We start from the raw sequence: 23,246 nt of genomic DNA on the forward strand, positions 1-23,246 counted from the left end.
AAGTTATTCACCAACAAATGGCCGTCAGCGTCTAGGTTCCGGCAGAGCCCTTTAAATCGGAAGCCTAACAACCTTTCCCTAAAGGAAGACAGTCACCACTTGTATGTAGGTGTTTTAGTTTATATTCTTTTGATCCCACTGCGATTCCCCGGCAGCGGCGCCAAAAAGTTGATGTGTCAAAAGTGTGTGCAATAATGCGTGCCTTTTTAATCTACTTTTAAATTTATGATATCTTAATTTACGATTTACTTTTAACACCCTAACGAGTAACAAAACTCGATCAGATGTAGTTTAGTATTAGGTAAGTTAAGGTTCGTCCCAAGAGAATGAGTGGATTTTTAGAATATAAATTTAGGATTTAAGATTTAAATAGTAATTAAACAAAATAACAAGTGAATTGGAAATAAATAAATAGAAAAGATAAACAATAATAAAGAGAACACATGATTGAATCTTTCATACTTTGTTCACAATTACCTTTTTGAATTAAGATCACACTCAGATTAATAATTGACCTAAGAATATCTACTTCAAGATTAATTGATCATGTTAATCCTAAAATAGATGACTAGATTTCTTGCTTGCATTAAGACCTGATAATAGATTTAGTATGATTAACCAAACCCTTATTATAGTTACTAGGTATAATCCTCACAACTAAATTAATCCGATTATGTTTAAGTTTATCAAGTTTTAAACCTAGTGATGTTCTAGTTAGAACCTAATAATAATTGATTGATGTAAACCAGATTAATCTAACGGTGGTACTTTAATCAGACATAAAACATAACAGGAATTCCAGAGATTTTGTCAAAATCTAATTTCTGTTTTTATCACATAAAGCCAGCGGCTTTGTCAACGAAGCCGACGGCTTCGTTGAAGGTGTTGAATAATTTCGCCGAATACTTTTTAATTTGATATGAGTATAAATAACATACGAATACTATATTTACTAGATGAAGCCAGCGGCTTTGGTTCATGAAGCCGGCGGCTTCATATCCCAAATCCGAGTTTCTGTTTTGTTCCATACAGTTTAATTATTTAGGTAAATGATCACAAAGTCTTACATGATTCAAGCATATGTAAGGCTGTTAGCCCATAACTAAAGTAAAAACAAATAAAGGATAAGAAATAAGATAAAGAATCATACCGACATAGAAGAGATTAAAAAACAAACGATTGATTAATGAACTTGAATGTTGAAAGGAAATAAAAACCTAACTAATTCGTGTTTTTGCTTTGAATGAAAGGACCCGTTCATATACATTATAAACGATTCACAATAGTTGATTACATCGCGAGGTATTTGACCTCTATATGATATATTTTACAAACATTGCATTCGTTTCTAAAAGACAAACTTTCTTTACAATGAAAGTTGACGGCATGCATACCATTGCATAATACCTCCAACTATAATTGACTTAATAATAATCTTGATGAATTTCAACGACTCGAATGTAACGTTTTTCAAAATATGCCATGAATGACTCCAAGTAATATCTCTAAAATGAGCAAATGCACAGCAGAAGATTTCTTTAACACCTGAGAATAAACATGCTTTAAAGTGTCAACCAAAAGGTTGGTGAGTTCATTAGTTTATCATAATCATTCATTTCTATTATTTTAATAGACCACAAGAATTTCATTTCCAGTTCTCATAAATATACATTCCATGCATAGAGACAAAAATCATTCATATGGTGAACACCTGGTAACCGACATTAACAAGATGCATATAAGAATATCCCCTATCATTCCGGGAAATCCTTCGGACATGATAAAAACAACATCGAAGTACTAAATCATCCAGTACTTTGGATGGGGTTCGTTATGCCCAATAGATCTATCTTTAGGATTCGCGTCAATTAGGCGTGCACTAATTCTCAAAATTAGTGATGTTCCCTAATTCTTAGGCTACCAAGCAAAAAGGGGCATATTCGGCTTCGATCATTCAACCATGTAATGTAGTTTTGATTACTTTTGTCTATTTCGTAAAACATTTATAAAAGCGCATGTATTCTCAGTCCCAAAAATATATATTGCAAAAGCATTTAAAAAGGGAGTAAATGAAACTCACCATACTGTATTTTGTAGTAAAAATACATATGACGACATTGAACAAGTGTAAGGTTGGCCTCGGATTCACGAATCTATATCATGTATGTATATATATATATATATATATATATATATATATATATATATATATATATATATATATATATATATATATATATATATTAATACACATAATTGTAATCAAACAAATTTATATATATAATAATTTATTAGTTATATCATTTTTATATTAATAGCCTATATATTTCATATATTTATTTTACATATTTAAAATAAATAAAAATAATAATTTTGTTATGTTATATGTATTTAATACATTTTTGTATATATATATATATATATATATATATATATATATATATATATATATATATATGTATATATATATATATGTATATATATCTTTTGTTTGTTAAAAGTGTATTAATACTAAAATAATATTAGAATGATAAAAATAATAATAATGATAATAAAGTTAAAAATGATACTTTTAATATTAATGATAAAATGATAACTTTAATAAAAATAATACTTTTAATAAAAATGTTAATTTTAATAATAATGTATACTAATAATAATAATTCTAAAAGTAATGATTTTACTAATAATAATAATGACGCTATTATTTATATTAATAACTACAATGATAATAATACTACTAATAATAATACTAATACTTATGATAATAATAATAATAATAATAATAATAATAATAATAATAATAATAATAATAATAATAATAATAATAATAATAATAATAATGATAGGAATAATAATAATAATGATAGGAATAATAATAATAATAAGTAATATGAAACTACCTCAAGTATTCCAAAAAAAAATAAGTGTCCTTGCCTGGGCTTGAACCTCCAACCTCTCGTTTAAACTGATACACCCTAACCATTCCTCCATTTTCTCTATTCTATTTTAATATATAACGTATATATTTATAATCCGTATTTGTTGCTTCTTCTTCTTCTTCTTCAATTTTTTTTTTTAAAAAATGCCACAGATTAGGATTGAACCTGTGACCTCCTGTTAACCCCTCACACCCCTTAACCATCAGATCCACCTCACTCTTCTGATATTATTCATATCAAAATTGTATTTAATCTAAATCAGGTTCCCTTGTCTGTTTAAGGTTAATGGCCCAAATAAAATCAAACTTTATCAACCCATGTTTGTATCAGCGCAAGACTTAAAAGATCAAACCTAGAATAAATCGATGCCCGTTGAATTTTCCTATCCATTAGAGCTTGCATAAAAAAATGACATAGTAACCCTACCACTAAATCAATTATCACGATCCTTCATCATTCTTTCCTATTAATCATCACTAAAACATCATTATCGCAAGACCATCAATAACATTATTCTAATCATAATTATAAATTATAATCACGATCATAAATCATAATCACCATCATCTTTCTTTTATCGAACCATAACTCTGATCATATCAATACCCATTTTGCAAAACCCATTAAATTACTAACGGTCCATTTAAAGCAATAGTCAGATTTCGGCTCAACTAAACTTATAACCTGGTAGCCCACCATGTTTTCATCATTAGCATTCGTTTACTTTTATTAATTGAAATAGAAAAGTCCTAGCAGCAGCATAAACAAGTCGACAATTGGAAATGGGTAGGGTCTTGGGTATTATTTGTTCAACTAAGACCTCCTCACATAGAATCAGTCATTATCTTAATACTTTATCACTATCAATATCTTAATCTTCTCTTTATCTAATATCCTAATCACTATCTAATACCACGTAGCAGCAATCCTAATCCGTAAATATCTATATAACTTTGTTATCACCTTTTTCATGTGGGGTTTAGATAATTGTAGTGGGTTATTTCTAGGGAATGTCGGCCAACAAGTTCTATCACAATCCACATGCTTAAACTTTAATAATACGCTATATAATATTGGAGTATTAGTTGCAACTCCATTAATCTCCAAGTAAAGCCTAAGGGCATATAACCAACATTCCTATCGATTTCTTGATAGGAACACATCATATCAAAGTAGTAGCAAGATGGGTAAGAGTTGAAATGTCCCGTTCTTTTTGATTAAAAACGTTCCATATTAATTGATTTCGTTGCGAGGTTTTGACCTCTATATGAGACGTTTTTCAAAGACTGCATTCATTTTAAAACAAACCATAACCTTTATTTCATCAATAAAGGTTTAAAAAATCTTTACGTAGATTATCAAATAATGATAATCTAAAATATCCTGTTTACACACGACCATTACATAATGGTTTACAGTACAAATTTGTTACAACAAAATAAGTTTCTTGAATGCAGTTTTTACACAATATCATACAAGCATGGACTCCAAATCTCGTCCTTATTTAAGTATGCGACAGCAGAAGCTCTTAATAATCACCTGAGAATAAACATGCTTAAAACATCAACAAAAATGTTGGTGAGTTATAGGTTTAACCTATATATATCAAATCATAATAATAGACCACAAGATTTCATATTTCAATACACATCCCATACATAGAGATAAAAATCATTCATATGGTGAACACCTGGTAACCGACATTAACAAGATGCATATATAAGAATATCCCCATCATTCCGGGACACCCTTCGGATATGATATAAATTTCGAAGTACTAAAGCATCCGGTACTTTGGATGGGTTTTGTTAGACCCAATAGATCTATCTTTAGGATTCGCGTCAATTAGGGTGTATGTTCCCTAATTCTTAGATTACCAGACTTAATAAAAAGGGGCATATTCGATTTCGATAATTCAACCATAGAATGTAGTTTCACGTACTTGTGTCTACTTTGTAAATCATTTATAAAACCTGTATGTATTCTCATCCCAAAAATATTAGATTTTAAAAGTGGGACTATAACTCACTTTCACAGATTTTTACTTCGTCGGGAAGTAAGACTTGGCCACTGGTTGATTCACGAACCTATAACAATATATACATATATATCAAAGTATGTTCAAAATATATTTACAACACTTTTAATATATTTTGATGTTTTTAGTTTATTAAGTCAGCTGTCCTCATTAGTAACCTACAACTAGTTGTCCACAATTAGATGTATAGAAATAAATGGATAAATATTATGTTGAATAAATCCACGACCCAGTGTATACGTATCTCAGTATTGATCACAACTCAAACTATATATATTTTGGAATCAACCTCAACCCTGTATAACTAACTCCAACATTCACATATAGAGTGTCTATGGTTGTTCCGAAATATATATAAATGTGTCGACATGATAGGTCGAAACATTGTATATGTGTCTATGGTATCTCAAGATTACATAATATACAATACAAGTTGATTAAGTTATGGTTGGAATAGATTTGTTACCAATTTTCACGTAGCTAAAATGAGAAAAATTATCCAATCTTGTTTTACCCATAACTTCTTCATTTTAAATCCGTTTTGAGTGAATCAAATTACTATGGTTTCATATTGAACTCTATTTTATGAATCTAAACATAAAAAGTATAGGTTTATAGTCAGAAAAATAAGTTACAAGTCGTTTTTGTAAAGGTAGTCATTTTAGTCGAAAGAACGACGTCTAGATGACCATTTTAGAAAACATACTTCCACTTTGAGTTTAACCATAATTTTTGGATATAGTTTCATGTTCATAATAAAAATCATTTTCTCAGAATAACAACTTTTAAATCAAAGTTTATCATAGTTTTTAATTAACTAACCCAAAACAGCCCGCGGTGTTACTACGACGGCGTAAATCCGGTTTTACGGTGTTTTTCGTGTTTCCAGGTTTTAGATCATTAAGTTAGCATATCATATAGATATAGAACATGTGTTTAGTTGATTTTAAAAGTCAAGTTAGAAGGATTAACTTTTGTTTGAGAACAAGTTTAAAATTAACTAAACTATGTTCTAGTGATTACAAGTTTAAACCTTCGAATAAGATAGCTTTAAATGTATGAATCGAATGATGTTATGAACATCATTACTACCTTAAGTTCCTTCGATAAACCTACTGGAAAAGAGAAAAATGGATCTAGCTTCAACGGATCCTTGGATGGCTCGAAGTTCTTGAAGAAGAATCATGACACGAAAACAAGTTCAAGTAAGATCATCACTTGAAATAAGATTGTTATAGTTAAAGAAATTGAACCAAAGTTTGAATATGATTATTACCTTGTATTAGAATGATAACCTACTGTAAGAAACAAAGATTTCTTGAGGTTGGATGATCACCTTACAAGATTGGAAGTGAGCTAGCAAACTTGAAAGTATTCTTGATTTTATGTAACTAGAACTTGTAGAATATATGAAGAACACTTAGAACATGAAGATTGAACTTGAGAGAGATCAATTAGATGAAGAAAATTGAAGAATGAAAGTGTTTGTAGGTGTTTTTGGTCATTGGTGTATGGATTAGATATAAAGGATATGTAATTTTGTTTTCATGTAAATAAGTCATGAATGATTACTCATATTTTTGTAATTTTATGAGATATTTCATGCTAGTTGCACACATGGGCTGCTAAGAGCTGATCATTAGAGTGTATATACCAATAGTACATACATCTAAAAGCTGTGTATTGTACGAGTACGAATACGGGTGCATACAAGTAGAATTGTTGATGAAACTGAACGAGGATGTAATTGTAAGCATTTTTGTTAAGTAGAAGTATTTTGATAAGTGTATTGAAGTCTTTCAAAAGTGTATAAATACATATTAAAACACTACATGTATATACATTTTAACTGAGTCATTAAGTCATCGTTAGTCGTTACATGTAAGTGTTGTTTTGAAACCTTTAGGTTAACGATCTTGTTAAATGTTGTTAACCCAATGTTTATAATATCAAATGAGATTTTAAATTATTATATTATCATGATATTATCATGTATGAATATCTCTTAATATGATATATATATACATTAAATGTCTTTACAACGATAATCGTTACATATATGTCTCGTTTAAAAATCATTAAGTTAGTAGTCTTGTTTTTACATATGTAGTTCATTGTTAATATACTTAATGATATGTTTACTTATCATAGTATCATGTTAACTATATATATATCCATATATATCTCATCATATAGTTTTTACAAGTTTTAACGTTCGTGAATCACCGGTCAACTTGGGTGGTCAATTGTCTATATGAAACATATTTCAATTAATCAAGTCTTAACAAGTTTGATTGCTTAACATGTTGGAAACATTTAATCATGTAAATATCAATCTCAATTAATATATATAAACATGGAAAAGTTCGGGTCACTACAGTACCTACCCGTTAAATAAATTTCGTCCCGAAATTTTAAGCTGTTGAAGGTGTTGACGAATCTTCTGGAAATAGATGCGGGTATTTCTTCTTCATCTGATCTTCATGCTCCCAGGTGAACTCGGGTCCTCTACGAGCATTCCATCGAACCTTAACAATTGGTATCTTGTTTTGCTTAAGTCTTTTAACCTCACGATCCATTATTTCGACGGGTTCTTCGATGAATTGAAGTTTTTCGTTGATTTGGATTTCATCTAACGGAATAGTGAGATCTTCTATAGCAAAACATTTCTTCAAATTCGAGACGTGGAAAGTGTTATGTACAGTCGCGAGTTGTTGAGGTAACTCAAGTCGGTAAGCTACTGGTCCGACACGATCAATAATCTTCAATGGTCCAATATACCTTGGATTTAATTTCCCTCGTTTACCAAATCGAACAACGCCTTTCCAAGGTGCAACTTTCAGCATGACCATCTCTCCAATTTCAAATTCTATATCTTTTCTTTTAATGTCAGCGTACCTCTTTTGTCGACTTTGGGCGGTTTTCAACCGTTGTTGAATTTAGATGATCTTCTCGGTAGTTTCTTGTATAATCTCTGGACCCGTAATCTGTCTATCCCCCACTTCACTCCAACAAATCGGAGACCTGCACTTTCTACCATAAAGTGCTTCAAACGACGCCATCTCAATGCTTGAATGATAGCTGTTGTTGTAGGAAAATTCTGCTAACGGTAGATGTCGATCCCAACTGTTTCCGAAATCAATAACACATGCTCGTAGCATGTCTTCAAGCGTTTGTATCGTCCTTTCACTCTGCCCATCAGTTTGTGGATGATAGGCAGTACTCATGTCTAGACGAGTTCCTAATGCTTGCTGTAATGTCTGCCAGAATCTTGAAATAAATCTGCCATCCCTATCAGAGATAATAGAGATTGGTATTCCATGTCTGGAAACGACTTCCTTCAAATACAGTCGTGCTAACTTCTCCATCTTGTCATCTTCTCTTATTGGCAGGAAGTGTGCTGATTTGGTGAGACGATCAACTATTACCCAAATAGTATCAAAACCACTTGCAGTCCTTGGCAATTTAGTGATGAAATCCATGGTAATGTTTTCCCATTTCCATTCCGGGATTTCGGGTTGTTGAAGTAGACCAGATGGTTTCTGATGCTCAGCTTTGACCTTAGAACACGTCAAACATTCTCCTACGTATTTAGCAACATCGGCTTTCATACCCGGCCACCAAAAATGTTTCTTGAGATCCTTGTACATCTTCCCCGTTCCAGGATGTATTGAGTATCTGGTTTTATGAGCTTCTCTAAGTACCATTTCTCTCATATCTCCAAATTTTGGTACCCAAATCCTTTCAGCCCTATACCGGGTTCCGTCTTCCCGAATATTAAGATGCTTCTCTGATCCTTTGGGTATTTCATCCTTTAAATTTCCCTCTTTTAAAACTCCTTGTTGCGCCTCCTTTATTTAAGTAGTAAGGTTATTATGAATCATTATATTCATAGATTTTACTCGAATGGGTTCTCTGTCCTTCCTGCTCAAGGCATCGGCTACCACATTTGCCTTCCCCGGGTGGTAACGAATCTCAAAGTCGTAATCATTCAATAATTCAATCCACCTACGCTGCCTCATATTCAGTTGTTTCTAATTAAATATGTGTTGAAGACTTTTGTGGTCGGTATATATAATACTTTTGACCCCATATAAGTAGTGCCTCCAAGTCTTTAATGCAAAAACAACCGCGCCTAATTCCAAATCATGCGTCGTATAATTTTGTTCGTGAATCTTCAATTGTCTAGACGCATAAGCAATCACCTTCGTTCGTTGCATTAATACACAACCGAGACCTTGCTTTGATGCGTCACAATAAATCACAAAATCATCATTCCCTTCAGGCAATGACAATATAGGTGCCGTAGTTAGCTTTTTCTTCAATAACTGAAACGCTTTCTCTTGTTCATCATTCCATTCAAATTTCTTCCCTTTATGCGTTAATGCAATCAAGGGTTTTGCTATTCTGGAAAAGTCTTGGATGAACCTACTGTAGTAACCAGCTAGTCCTAAAAACTGGCGTATGTGTTTCGGAGTTTTCGGGGTTTCCCACTTTTCAACAGTTTCTATCTTTGTCGGATCCACCTTAATACCTTCTTTGTTCACTATGTGACCGAGGAATTGAACTTCTTCCAACCAAAATGCACACTTTGAAAACTTAGCGTACAATTCTTCCTTCCTCAATACTTCTAACACCTTTCTCAAATGTTCACCGTGTTCTTGGTCATTCTTTGAGTAAATAAGTATGTCATCAATGAAAACAATGACAAACTTGTCAAGGTATGGTCCACACACTCGGTTCATAAGGTCCATGAACACAGCTGGTGCATTAGTTAAACCAAACGGCATGACCATAAACTCGTAATGACCGTAACGTGTTCTGAAAGCAGTCTTTGGAATATCATCTTCTTTCACCCGCATTTGATGATACCCGGAACGTAAGTCAATCTTTGAATAAACAGACGAGCCTTGTAGTTGATCAAATAAGTCGTCGATTCTCGGTAGTGGGTAACGGTTCTTGATGGTAAGTTTGTTCAACTCTCGGTAGTCGATACACAACCTGAATGTACCATCTTTCTTCTTGACAAACAAAACAGGAGCTCCCCACGGTGATGTGCTTGGTCGAATGAAATCACGCTCTAAAAGTTCTTGTAATTGGCTTTGTAGTTCTTTCATCTCGCTGGGTGCGAGTCTGTAAGGAGCACGGGCTATTGGTGCAGCTCCTGGTACAAGATCTATTTGAAATTCAACGGATCGATGTGTGGGTAATCCCGGTAATTCTTTCGAAAATACATCGGGAAATTCTTTTGCAATGGGAACATCATTGATGCTCTTTTCTTCAGTTTGTACTTTCTCGACGTGTGCTAGAACAGCATAGCAACCTTTTCTTATTAGTTTTTGTGCCTTTAAATTACTAATAAGATGTAGCATAGTGTTGCCCTTTTCTCCGTACACCATTAAGGGTTTTCCTTTTTCTCGTATAATGCAAATTGCATTTTTGTAACAAACGATCTCTGCTTTCACTTCTTTCAACCAGTCCATACCGATTATCACATCAAAACTCCCTAACTCTACTGGTATCAAATCAATCTTAAATGTTTGGCTAACCAGTTTAATTTCTCGATTCCGACATACATTATCTGCTGAAATTAATTTACCATTTGCTAATTCGAGTAAAAATTTACTATCCAAAGGCGTCAATGGACAACTTAATTTAGCACAAAAATCTCTACTCATATAGCTTCTATCCGCACCCGAATCAAATAAAACGTAAGAAGATTTATTGTCAATAAGAAACGTACCCGTAACAAGCTCCGGGTCTTCCTGTGCCTCTGCCGCATTAATATTGAAAACTCTTCCGCGGCCTTGTCCATTCGTGTTCTCCTGGTTCGGGCAATTTCTAATAATGTGGCCCGGTTTTCCACATTTATAACAAACTACATTGGCATAACTTGCTCCGACACTACTTGCTCCGCCATTACTCGTTCCGACACCATTTGTTCCTTTCGTTCTATTATCCCCTGGTCCGTAGACCTCACACTTCACCGCGCTATGACCATTTCTATTACACTTGTTGCAAAATTTGGTGCAGAACCCCGAGTGATACATTTCACACCTTTGGCATAGCTGCTTCTGATTGTTGTTGTTGTTGTTGCAGTTATTATTGTTGTTGGGATGATTGTTGTAGTTGCGATTGATGTTGCGATTGTTGGGATAATTGTTGCGATTATTGTTGTAATTGCTGTTGTTGTTGTATTGGTGATTCTTATCACCGTTTTCCTCCCACTTTCTTTTGACTTGCTTCACATTGGCCTCTTCAGCAGTCTGTTCTTTAATTCTTTCTTCAATCTGGTTCACTAGTTTGTGAGCCATTCTACATGCCTGTTGTATGGAGGCGGGCTCGTGTGAACTTATATCTTCTTGGATTCTTTCCGGTAATCCTTTCACAAACGTGATAAGGCTAAAAAGGAACATATATTTCATAGCAAAATCCCCCAAGAAAGATAAGATTTTAGTTGCAATTGTTCCATTTTCAAGTAATATTCGTTTATATTTAATAAGTGCGAAGGCAAAAGGCGAAAACGAAGATTTGAAGACAAAAAGGTCCAAAAAGCTCAAAAGTACAAGATACAATCAAAAAGGTTCAAATTATTGATGAAGAACGTCTAAAAATGACAAGAGTACAAGTTACAAAACGCAAAGTACACGATATAAAATTGTACGAAAGGACGTTCGAAAATCCGGAACCAGGACATGAACCAACTCTCAACGCTCGACGCAACGGTGTAAAAATTACGAGTCAACTATGCACAAGAATAAAATATAATATTTAAATAATTCATAATAAGAATAATATTAAATAATAAAAAGTTGTTAATTGAGCATAGTTCAGGGGTCGTAAATGAAAATTCAATTTCTAATTTCGCCTATAAAAGGCTATGTAACGATCAATTGAAATATACATTTTTCTATCCTAAATCTATATATCGATCCATCTATCTATTATCAATATCTATATTCTATATCTCTATCATAATGTTAACTTAATAAGATATAACAATAATCTTAATTTTAATTTTAAATTATGATAATAATAAGATTTATGATAGAGATCGTTTGAGTGTGTAAGTCGAAATTCTGTCCGTGTAACGCTACGCTATTTTTAATCATTGTAAGTTATGTTCAACCTTTTTATATTAATGTCTCGTAGCTAAGTTATTATTATGCTTATTTAAAACGAAGTAATCATGATGTTGGGCTAATTACTAAAATTGGGTAATTGGGCTTTGTACCATAATTAAGGTTTGGGCAAAAGACCGACACTTGTGGAAATTGGACTATTGACTATTAATAGATGGGGGGTATTGTCTAATTGAGTGACAACTCATTGGAGTCTGTCGAACCTATCTTCAAATTAATTATCCTAATAATTAATAATGATTATGGTTGTCCTATTTAGTGACGTTCATATGGAATCTATTATAATCATTTAATTAATTATTCGGGTTGGGTAATTGATTATTCAAACTGATCAAGTGGGTAAATTAATATTCATATCTAATCAAAACAGGGGTAGATTACATACAGTGATAACTGGTGTAATTGTTGACAGAAGTGATAACTGCGTCACAGTTTAAATCCTTAATTAGTTGGAATATTTGACTTCGGGTATAAGGGTAATTTGACGAGGACACTCGCACTTTATATTTATGACCGATGGACTATTATGGATAAAAACCAGATAGGTATCAAATAAACCATGACAAAGGACAATTAACCCGAGTAACAATTAATTAAAATCAAAACGTCAAACATCATGATTACGGAAGTTTAAATAAGCATAATCCTTTTATTTCATATTCTATCGCAATTTTATTTATTGTAATTTTATTTATCGTCATTTATTTATTTTACGCACTTTAATTATTGTCATTTATCTTTACGCTTAAAAATATAAAATCGACAAACCGGTCATTAAACGGTAAAAACCCCCCTTTTATAATAATATTACTACTTATATATATATATATATATTTACATAAATATAGTTTTATAAAAATATAGTACGTAATCACTAGCTCCCTGTGGAACGAACCGGACTTACTAAAAACTACACTACTCTACGATTAGGTACACTGCCTATAGTGTTGTAGCAAAGTTTAGGTATATCCCATCCGTAAATTAATAAAACTTGTGTCATATTTTGTAGTATTTCCTAGTAAAAATAATACTATTTCGTACCCTCACGCTACATCATCAAGTTTTTGGCGCCGCTGTCGGGGAGCGCTAAAACGCTATATTTTTAATTATAATAATATTGAAATAGAATATAATAATATAATAATATTGAAATAGAATATAATAATATAATAATATTTTAGAATCAAAATATAATCGTAAAAGTTTTAAAAAGTCGTATTTATTAAATACTTCAGGGGTATATTATGTAACTTGTAATTAATAATTTCTATCATATCGCTTTCATGTGAATAGTAAATTAATTAATTTCTTTTCATTTACTATTCATGAATAGTAAATGAATTAAAAAAAAGTTTTAAAAAAAAATAATAATTATAAAAAAAGTATTAATTTGTAAAAAAAAAATTCGTTTTTTTTAAAAAAAAAAAACTTGTAAAAAAAACGTTTTTTTTAAGAAAAAAAAATTCGTTTTTAAAAAAAAAAATTTAAAAAAAAAAAAAAAAAAAATTTAAAAAAAAAAAAAAAAAAAATTGTAAAAAAAAAAAACGTTTTTTTTAAGAAAAAAAAATTCGTTTTTTAAAAAAAAAAAAAAAATTTTAAAAAAAAAATTTTAAAAAAAAAATTTTTTTTTTTAAAAAATATAATAAATTATAATTTTTTTTTTAAGTTTTATTACCTTTATATTTTTAGACTATAGTTACAATTTTTAGTATTAAGTTTAGTTTTGCCATAGTTATTTTTATTTCTAGAATTTTTAAGCTTTGCCGTAAAATCCCTTAAGTGCTTATTCCTTAGACTAAGATTTAGGTGCTTTAGAATTTTGCGACGCCGTATTTCGCACTACTTTCTTATTTTTATTTTTCGACGCCTATTTTTCGACCTTTTTATTTTTCGACACTTTTCGACGCGCAATCTTTTTCTCTCTTATTTCTCGCCATTCTAGTTTTTAGGACTTAGAATTTTTTCTACTTCTTCTCTAAATTTCTTAAAATTACGAAAATTTATTTTAAGTGGTTAAATTGATAGACATCAAAATTTTCTGGTTCGTAGTAATAGTTGGATTTGTACGTGGACCGGGTTATTGGAGCCAAACAGTACTCAATTATATTGAGACCAAACGAATCCTGCCCCTCTGCTGCATCTTTTGGCTATTCGAAACGTGGGCAAAATCAGAAAAATCTATTAATTGGATAACTTATTATAATTTTTCTTTCCTTTTTAAAAACTAATAGGATATTCAGTGAATGCACCGAGCAAGACGTTCGCCGCCGGTCATACGTTCACCACCTGTAACTCGATCAAGACATCTAGCAAATATTGTCGCCGTTGATTTTTCTTTAGAATCGTCATTTAGTCGAACAAGAACTCCAACTCAAATTTCCGATAATCCATCTTTTGAACCCGACTTCACAATTAAGAACCCGGAGCATATTCAAGGACAATTCCAAGATCTTGAACCACTAATTATTCCTCCTGAGCCACAAACCATTAAATCAGAATCCTCTAGTGATCCGTATTCAACAAATTCAATTATGGAAGTAACGGAACCTCTAAGTATGGAAGATCGAATGAGAGCCACACGCACGGGCCAAGGTCACGCCATTATTAAGCCAGAAGTTAATGCGCCAGATTATGAAATCAAAGGACAAATTCTACACATGGTAACTAACCAATGCCAATTCAGTGGTGCACCGAATGAAGATCCTAACGAACACCTTCGTACGTTTAAAAGAATTTGTACACTATTCAAAATCCGAGAAGTGGAAGATGAGCAGATCTATCTCATGTTGTTTCCCTGGACTTTAAATGGAGAAGCCAAAGATTGGTTAGAATCGTTACCTGAAGGGGCGATTGATACATGGGATGTTTTAGTAGAAAAATTTCTTAAACAATTCTTTCCGGCATCCAAAGCCGTGAGACTTCAAGGAGAAATTGTTACATTCGCGCAAAAGCCAAATGAAACATTATATGAGGCGTGGACAAGATTCGGAAGGATGTTGAGAGGATGTCCTCAACACGGTTTAGACACTTACCAAATAGTACAAATATTCTACCAAGGTGTCAACGTTGCTACACGAAAAGACATCGACATAACAGCTGGTAGTTCCATTATGAAGAAAACTGCAACTGAAGCTTACAAAATTATTGATAACACAGCCTCCCACTCGCATGAGTGGCACCAAGAAAAAGATATTTTTCGTTCATCTAAAGTGGCTAGAGCCGATTCTAGCCATGACTTTGATTCCGTTTCAGCAAAAATAGATGCTTTCGAAAGACGAATGGAAAAGATGAATAAAGATATTCACGCAATACGAATCAGTTGTGAGCTATGCGGTGGACCACACTTATTGAAAGATTGTCACATTGAACCAACATTGGAACAACGAGAGAATGTTTCCTATATGAACCAAAGGCCTGGAAATAATTATCAAAATAATTATCAACCGCCAAAGCTAAACTTCAATCGAAATCAAAACATTCTTTACAATCCAAAAGGACCCGAAAATAACTGGTATAACCAACAAGGTCTGAATAACCAACCAACTCAAAACAACACTTTCAATCAACAAAGACCTGGCTTATATAAACCACAACAACAAACCGAAGAGAAAAAGTCAAATATGGAAGACGTGGTATTCAAGCTAGTTGAATCTCAAACACAATTTATTGAAACTCAAACCCAAACGAACGAGAGATTTGATCAGTCATTAAGAACTCAACAAGCTTCCATTTTGAATTTAGAAAAACACGTAGGTACTCTTGCTAGCATGATGAGTGAGAGGGAACAAGGAAAGCTACCGAGTAATACTGAAGTAAATCCTCGAAATGAGAATGTTAATATGGTTTCAACGAATTCTGAAAAACCAGCACCAGAAGATGGGAAGGTTTTAGATGAGAGTAACAATGAAGAAGTTACACCACCACCACCAGAGTATGTAAAGCCAGTGGTGGCACCATATAAACCACCCATCCCGTTTCCAAGAAAAGGAGTTGAGTATGAGCAAGTGATAGGTAATAAAGATTGTGATACCTCTGGAAAGAAGAAGAAGAAAAAGAATAAGAAAGTACAAGAAACAAAAGCCGTAGAAGTAAACCCGGTGAAGACAGTTCCACCAAAACCTCCACCTAAGGTAGGTGATCCGGGTGAATTTATTGTTCCTTGTCTACTTAGTGATTGTGTCATGTATGATGCACTAGCAGATTTAGGTGCAAGTGTAAGTGTTATGCCTCTTTCCTTATATAAGAGATTAGGTGTAGGTAAGTTAAGTCCAACGGATATGAGTGTTCGACTCTTTGATCAAACCATTAAGCACCCAGTTGGAATTGCTGACAACCTACCCGTTCAAGTAGGCAATTTAACCTTTCTAGTCGAATTTATTGTCATTGACATAGAAGAGGACCCAAACATTCCTCTAATTTTAGGTCGGCCATTCTTTGCGTCCACCGGGGCGTTATTTGATGTAGGAAATGGAAGAATGACACTTAAAAGTGGTGACAAATCGATCACCTTTATGATTCGAAAGTCTAAATCTCCACCAGCCAAAACCGTTGAACCAGTAAAAACAATTGGTAAGAACCATGTGCTTTTACCAACTCCAACGGTAATACTTAGCAATAATGAAACGCCTAAGTGTGGGAAAAATGAAGTAACACCTAATGATGACATGATAACAAAGAACCCCGTTGTTGATACGAAATTAAATGATCCCGTTATTAATAGTTCAATGAAGAAACTTATTAAACGGATTCGCGATGCTAGAACCAAGGGGAACTTTAAGTTATGTAACCGGTTAGTATCCAATCTATCACCTAAAGAAAAGGAGAAACTAGTTGAAATTGTGGATATTACACAGGAATCCGACCAATGGCTTAAAGAAAAAGTCACGGATATGCAAGTTGATTATGGACCAAGAGAAATTGACGATGAAGTTAATCACAATTTTAACACCACAGCTACCTAAGTGTGGGGAGATTCAAATGTTCTAAAAAGAAGACGATGTTATCTAGAATTAGTTATTCTGTTCTCGTGTAGTTCCGAGAATGGAATCCGATTGGTCTTTTCCGCTAGCAGACACTAAAGAACTAGTTTTCTCCTCCATTCTGAATTTTTATTTTTTTTTGGTTTTATTTGAAATTAATATGCATTTTAATTTATGTTTTATTGTGATTTTAAAAAACAAAATTTACTTTATTTCTTTAAGTTAAAAATATGATTTTTAAAATTCGTCGTAAGTTGAACACTAGGTCATTGAACCGAAATTGCTTTACCCGAGGGCGGGGCGACAAATTTTGTTATCATTATTTTTAATTTTATTGATCTAAAGGATGCCAAAAATATTATATATTATAAATTTTTGAACGTGGGGTTATGTACCAAACTTCAAAAAATATGTATATATGTTTGTATTTTATGTTATGTACACAACAGGGTAAAACAGCGCACTTTCAAAGACTGTCATTAAGTTCAACAAAAAGCTACTAATTTTGATGACAAGGCGCAAAATATCAAATGTGATGTAAAATAATATGCTTACAAACTGGGTATTTTTAATCACTTTTCTACACTAATCACCCTCATGAATTTATAATTATAGTCTGATTTCATGCAAATGAGGGCATTGCATGATCTCAAGTGTGGGGAAGGGTTATAAATTCTCTCGGGTTTACACTTAGTTTATTTGCCAAATTTTGTGAAAATTTGAAAAATTTTCAATTAAATGAACTCAAAATCATGTTTATACATATTTATGAACGATGAAAACTAGGTGATAATACCGAAATTATCGTTACCTCGAAAAGGACATAAATTGAGAAACACCCTAAAACGCTTGAATTCATTTAAAATGAAATAGAAGAAAATAAAAAGGCAAAGAAAGAAACTAAGTGTGGGAAGAATGTACCAAGTTATTCAATTTAAAACATATATCACATATTTTTGTACAAGATTATTGCAGGTACTTTTGCTTTGGACGATACTAATCAGTTTTACCCGGTTTACTGTAATATATTTTAAAGAAAGATGGATCTACACGATGAATCAATTCCATCATTTGAAGGAAGTAAAGTCTTCCGAAAAAGACACGCGCTTCTTGATTTAGGTCATGAAGTTGTCGTCCAGACCAGCTGTAGGTTGACGAAAAATCTAGAAAAGTCATCACTAAAATCAGCAGGAAATCCACGGACCTCAGCATCAAACAGGGTCGCCATGTGGTCAGATTTATCCTAACCATGAGAAGGATTTATCTCGTACAATGGGGGGGCACCGTGCAAATTAGCTTGATAAGACTAATGAATCAGATCCCCAGAAAAGGATAATCTCCTTAAAGATTAAAAATCAGCTTTTAAGACTGATAATACTCAATCCTAGAGATTGACCTTAAAGATTGAGAATTCAAACTCATGGAATTCGATGATATCTAAACTCGAGCTTGAACGAGAAAATATTTTGATCAAAAATACAAACCGATTTGTTTTCTGAAAAACCATTTTCAATGCGTTCATTACCATTGAATGTAAAATCCTAAGAAATTCACCTGGAATTCATTAGGTCACCTGAACCAAATCGGGTGTCAACCGTAAGAACGGTGGTTGCATAGCATGGTCGGAGACAGGACCTTGTGCCAGACCGAAAAATCATAGGATGATCTTTACTATCGCTCCTACCAAGGATAGTTCTAGCATCCGACACGTTAAAAGACCATAATCATTTGCATGTCACGGGACATTGCCTTAACAGTTTCTTGTTCATCGCTTTCCTTTACAACCGGACGGTAGTTTACCGAAAGGTAATATACGGAACAAGTAAACTGGATGTGTGCTTTCCGATACCGGGATAGCAGTGGATTACACGAACCTAAAAGTTTTAGCCAAAATATTGATCCACAAATATATTTTGCAACACCAATGGTGGATCAAATCAGAAAACTTATCTAGGGTAAAAGCTAGATTGAATTTTCAAAAGATCAAATGTTTTCATAAAGATCCTATTTCCTAAAGGATCTAAATTTTTATAGTCATGTGGGACTGTAAACCGCCTTTCAAATGTGCACTTTGCTTTGGAAACCGAAAGTAAATCGGCTATTTGATTGCAAGTGTCGTTGACCTAAACCCGAGGCAACTGTGGATGACACACCCACCTTTAACCATGGTTCTATTGTTAATATCATTGTTTATACCGCTCTATCAAAATCACTGATGTACAAAGTGTGAAGAATAAAGAAGTGATTCGTGTGATGTATTATATTATTTCAAGACTGTATTGCTTGAGGACAAGCAACGCTCAAGTGTGGGGATATTGATAAGGCTAAAAAGGAACATATATTTCATAGCAAAATCCCCCAAGAAAGATAAGATTTTAGTTGCAATTGTTCCATTTTCAAGTAATATTCGTTTATATTTAATAAGTGCGAAGACAAAAGGCGAAAACGAAGATTTGAAGACAAAAAGGTCCAAAAAGCTCAAAAGTACAAGATACAATCAAAAAGGTTCAAATTATTGATGAAGAACGTCTAAAAATGACAAGAGTACAAGTTACAAAACGCAAAGTACACGATATAAAATTGTACGAAAGGACGTTCGAAAATCCGGAACCAGGACATGAACCAACTCTCAACGCTCGACGCAACGGTGTAAAAATTACGAGTCAACTATGCACAAGAATAAAATATAATATTTAAATAATTCATAATAAGAATAATATTAAATAATAAAAAGTTGTTAATTGAGCATAGTTCAGGGGTCGTAAATGAAAATTCAATTTCTAATTTCGCCTATAAAAGGCTATGTAACGATCAATTGAAATATACATTTTTCTATCCTAAATCTATATATCGATCCATCTATCTATTATCAATATCTATATTCTATATCTCTATCATAATGTTAACTTAATAAGATATAACAATAATCTTAATTTTAATTTTAAATTATGATAATAATAAGATTTATGATAGAGATCGTTTGAGTGTGTAAGTCGAAATTCTGTCCGTGTAACGCTACGCTATTTTTAATCATTGTAAGTTATGTTCAACCTTTTTATATTAATGTCTCGTAGCTAAGTTATTATTATGCTTATTTAAAACGAAGTAATCATGATGTTGGGCTAATTACTAAAATTGGGTAATTGGGCTTTGTACCATAATTAAGGTTTGGGCAAAAGACCGACACTTGTGGAAATTGGACTATTGACTATTAATAGATGGGGGGTATTGTCTAATTGAGTGACAACTCATTGGAGTCTGTCGAACCTATCTTCAAATTAATTATCCTAATAATTAATAATGATTATGGTTGTCCTATTTAGTGACGTTCATATGGAATCTATTATAATCATTTAATTAATTATTCGGGTTGGGTAATTGATTATTCAAACTGATCAAGTGGGTAAATTAATATTCATATCTAATCAAAACAGGGGTAGATTACATACAGTGATAACTGGTGTAATTGTTGACAGAAGTGATAACTGCGTCACAGTTTAAATCCTTAATTAGTTGGAATATTTGACTTCGGGTATAAGGGTAATTTGACGAGGACACTCGCACTTTATATTTATGACCGATGGACTATTATGGATAAAAACCAGATAGGTATCAAATAAACCATGACAAAGGACAATTAACCCGAGTAACAATTAATTAAAATCAAAACGTCAAACATCATGATTACGGAAGTTTAAATAAGCATAATCCTTTTATTTCATATTCTATCGCAATTTTATTTATTGTAATTTTATTTATCGTCATTTATTTATTTTACGCACTTTAATTATTGTCATTTATCTTTACGCTTAAAAATATAAAATCGACAAACCGGTCATTAAACGGTAAAAACCCCCCTTTTATAATAATATTACTACTTATATATATATATATATTTACATAAATATAGTTTTATAAAAATATAGTACGTAATCACTAGCTCCCTGTGGAACGAACCGGACTTACTAAAAACTACACTACTCTACGATTAGGTACACTGCCTATAGTGTTGTAGCAAAGTTTAGGTATATCCCATCCGTAAATTAATAAAACTTGTGTCATATTTTGTAGTATTTCCTAGTAAAAATAATACTATTTCGTACCCTCACGCTACATCATCAAAACGCGTCGATCTCCTCTTCCTCATCTTCGAATGCTCCCGGACACAATAGGCACAATTCTGTGAATCATCTTTCGTACGTGGTAATATCAAATCCTTGGGTTCGTAACCCTCTAAGTTCTGTCTTGAGCTTATTGACCTCGGTTCTGGGACGGTACTTCTCATTCATCAAGTGCTTGAATGCTGACCACGGTAGTGCGTACGCATCATCTTGTCCCACTTGCTCTAGATAGGTATTCCACCATGTTAACGCAGAACCTGTGAAGGTATGCATAGCGTACTTCACTTTGTCCACTTCAGTACACTTACTTATGGCAAACACCGATTCGACCTTCTCGGTCCACCGTTTCAATCCGATCGGTCCTTCGGTTCCATCAAATTCCAAAGGTTTGCAGGCAGTGAATTCTTTGTAGGTGCATCCTACACGATTTCCTGTACTGCTAGATCCAAGGTTATTGTTGGTATGTAGCGCAGCCTGTACTGCGGCTATGTTTGAAGCTAGAAAAGTACGGAATTCCTCTTCATTCATATTCACGGTGTGTCGAGTAGTCAGTGCCATTTCCTTCAAAATAGTCAAATGGAACAAGTTAATCATACAGAATATTAAGAGTAGTTAATAGTATTTCGTAGCATAATATGAACTCATTTATAAAAGCTTTTTCTTCATATTAGCGTTTTATAAGTTTAAATTCGGGTAGTACCTACCCGTTAAGTTCATACTTAGTAGCTAATATACAATTCAACTACTACAATTCTATATGAAAAACTGATTATAATAATATTTCGCGTTCAAACTTTTACACAATATTTTACAAACTTACAATACCGCTTATTTTACATATAGCATGAAATATAGCACATAATAAATTTGATACAAGATGGTTGTGAAGATAATTCTAGCTAGTACACAAGTCGTTCAGCAAAGGCAATAAAGATACGTAATTCATACGTTCAGAAACAAGTCATGCATTCTGGTTTTACTAGGATTACTTCCCATCCTTGGTCTTGTGGAACATAACCGTTATGGCCGTTGATAAGACAGCGTGTTGTAACATCGTCAAAGGGACGAGGGTTACGTAATGTCCAACAGTCCCGTAACAATCTAAAAACCTCATTTCTTACCCCAATTACCAACTCCGTCACTTGTGGGAACGTTTTGTTTAATAGTTGTAGCCCGATGTTCTTGTTCTCACTTTGGTGAGAAGCGAACATTACTAATCCGTAAGCATAACATGCTTCTTTATGTTGCATATTAGCCGCTTTTTCTAAATCACGAAGTCCAATATTCGGATATATTGAGTCAAAATAATTTCTTAACCCATTGCGTAAAATAGCATTTGGGTTCCCCACAATATATGCGTCAAAGTAAACACATCGTAACTTATGGATTTCCCAATGTGATATCCCCCATCTTTCGAACGAAAGCCTTTTATAAACCAAGGCATTCTTGGAACGTTCTTCGAATGTCTTACAAACTGATCTCGCCTTAAATAGTGGTGCCGAAGAATTCTGACCGACTCTAGACAAGATTTCATCAATCATGTCTCCGGGTAGGTCTCTTAAAATATTGGGTTGTCTATCCATTTTGTGTTTTTATACTGTAAAATAGACAAGAGTTAGATTCATAAAAAAAATACTTATTAATACAAGCAATTTTTACATATATCATAAAGCATAAGCACACTATATTACATATATTACACCACACGAATACAACTATCTTATTCCGACTCGCTTGTTTCTTCTTCTTCAGTTTTGGTTCGTTTTGCCAAGTTTCTAGGGATATATGATGTTCCCCTAATACGAGCCGTCGTTTTCCACATTGGTTTAGAAAAACCTGGTGGTTTAGAGGTTCCCGGGTCATTGTTACAACTTAAGGACTTCGGGGGTTGACGATACATATAAAGTTCATCGGGGTTGGAATTAGATTTCTCTATTTTTATGCCCTTTCCCTTATTATTTTATTTTGCCTTTTTAAATTCAGTTGGGGTAATTTCTATAACATCATCGGAATTCTCGTCAGAA

The sequence above is a fragment of the Rutidosis leptorrhynchoides genome, chromosome 8 (assembly GCF_046630445.1).
Source record: "Rutidosis leptorrhynchoides isolate AG116_Rl617_1_P2 chromosome 8, CSIRO_AGI_Rlap_v1, whole genome shotgun sequence".
NCBI classification, from domain to species: domain Eukaryota; kingdom Viridiplantae; phylum Streptophyta; class Magnoliopsida; order Asterales; family Asteraceae; genus Rutidosis; species Rutidosis leptorrhynchoides.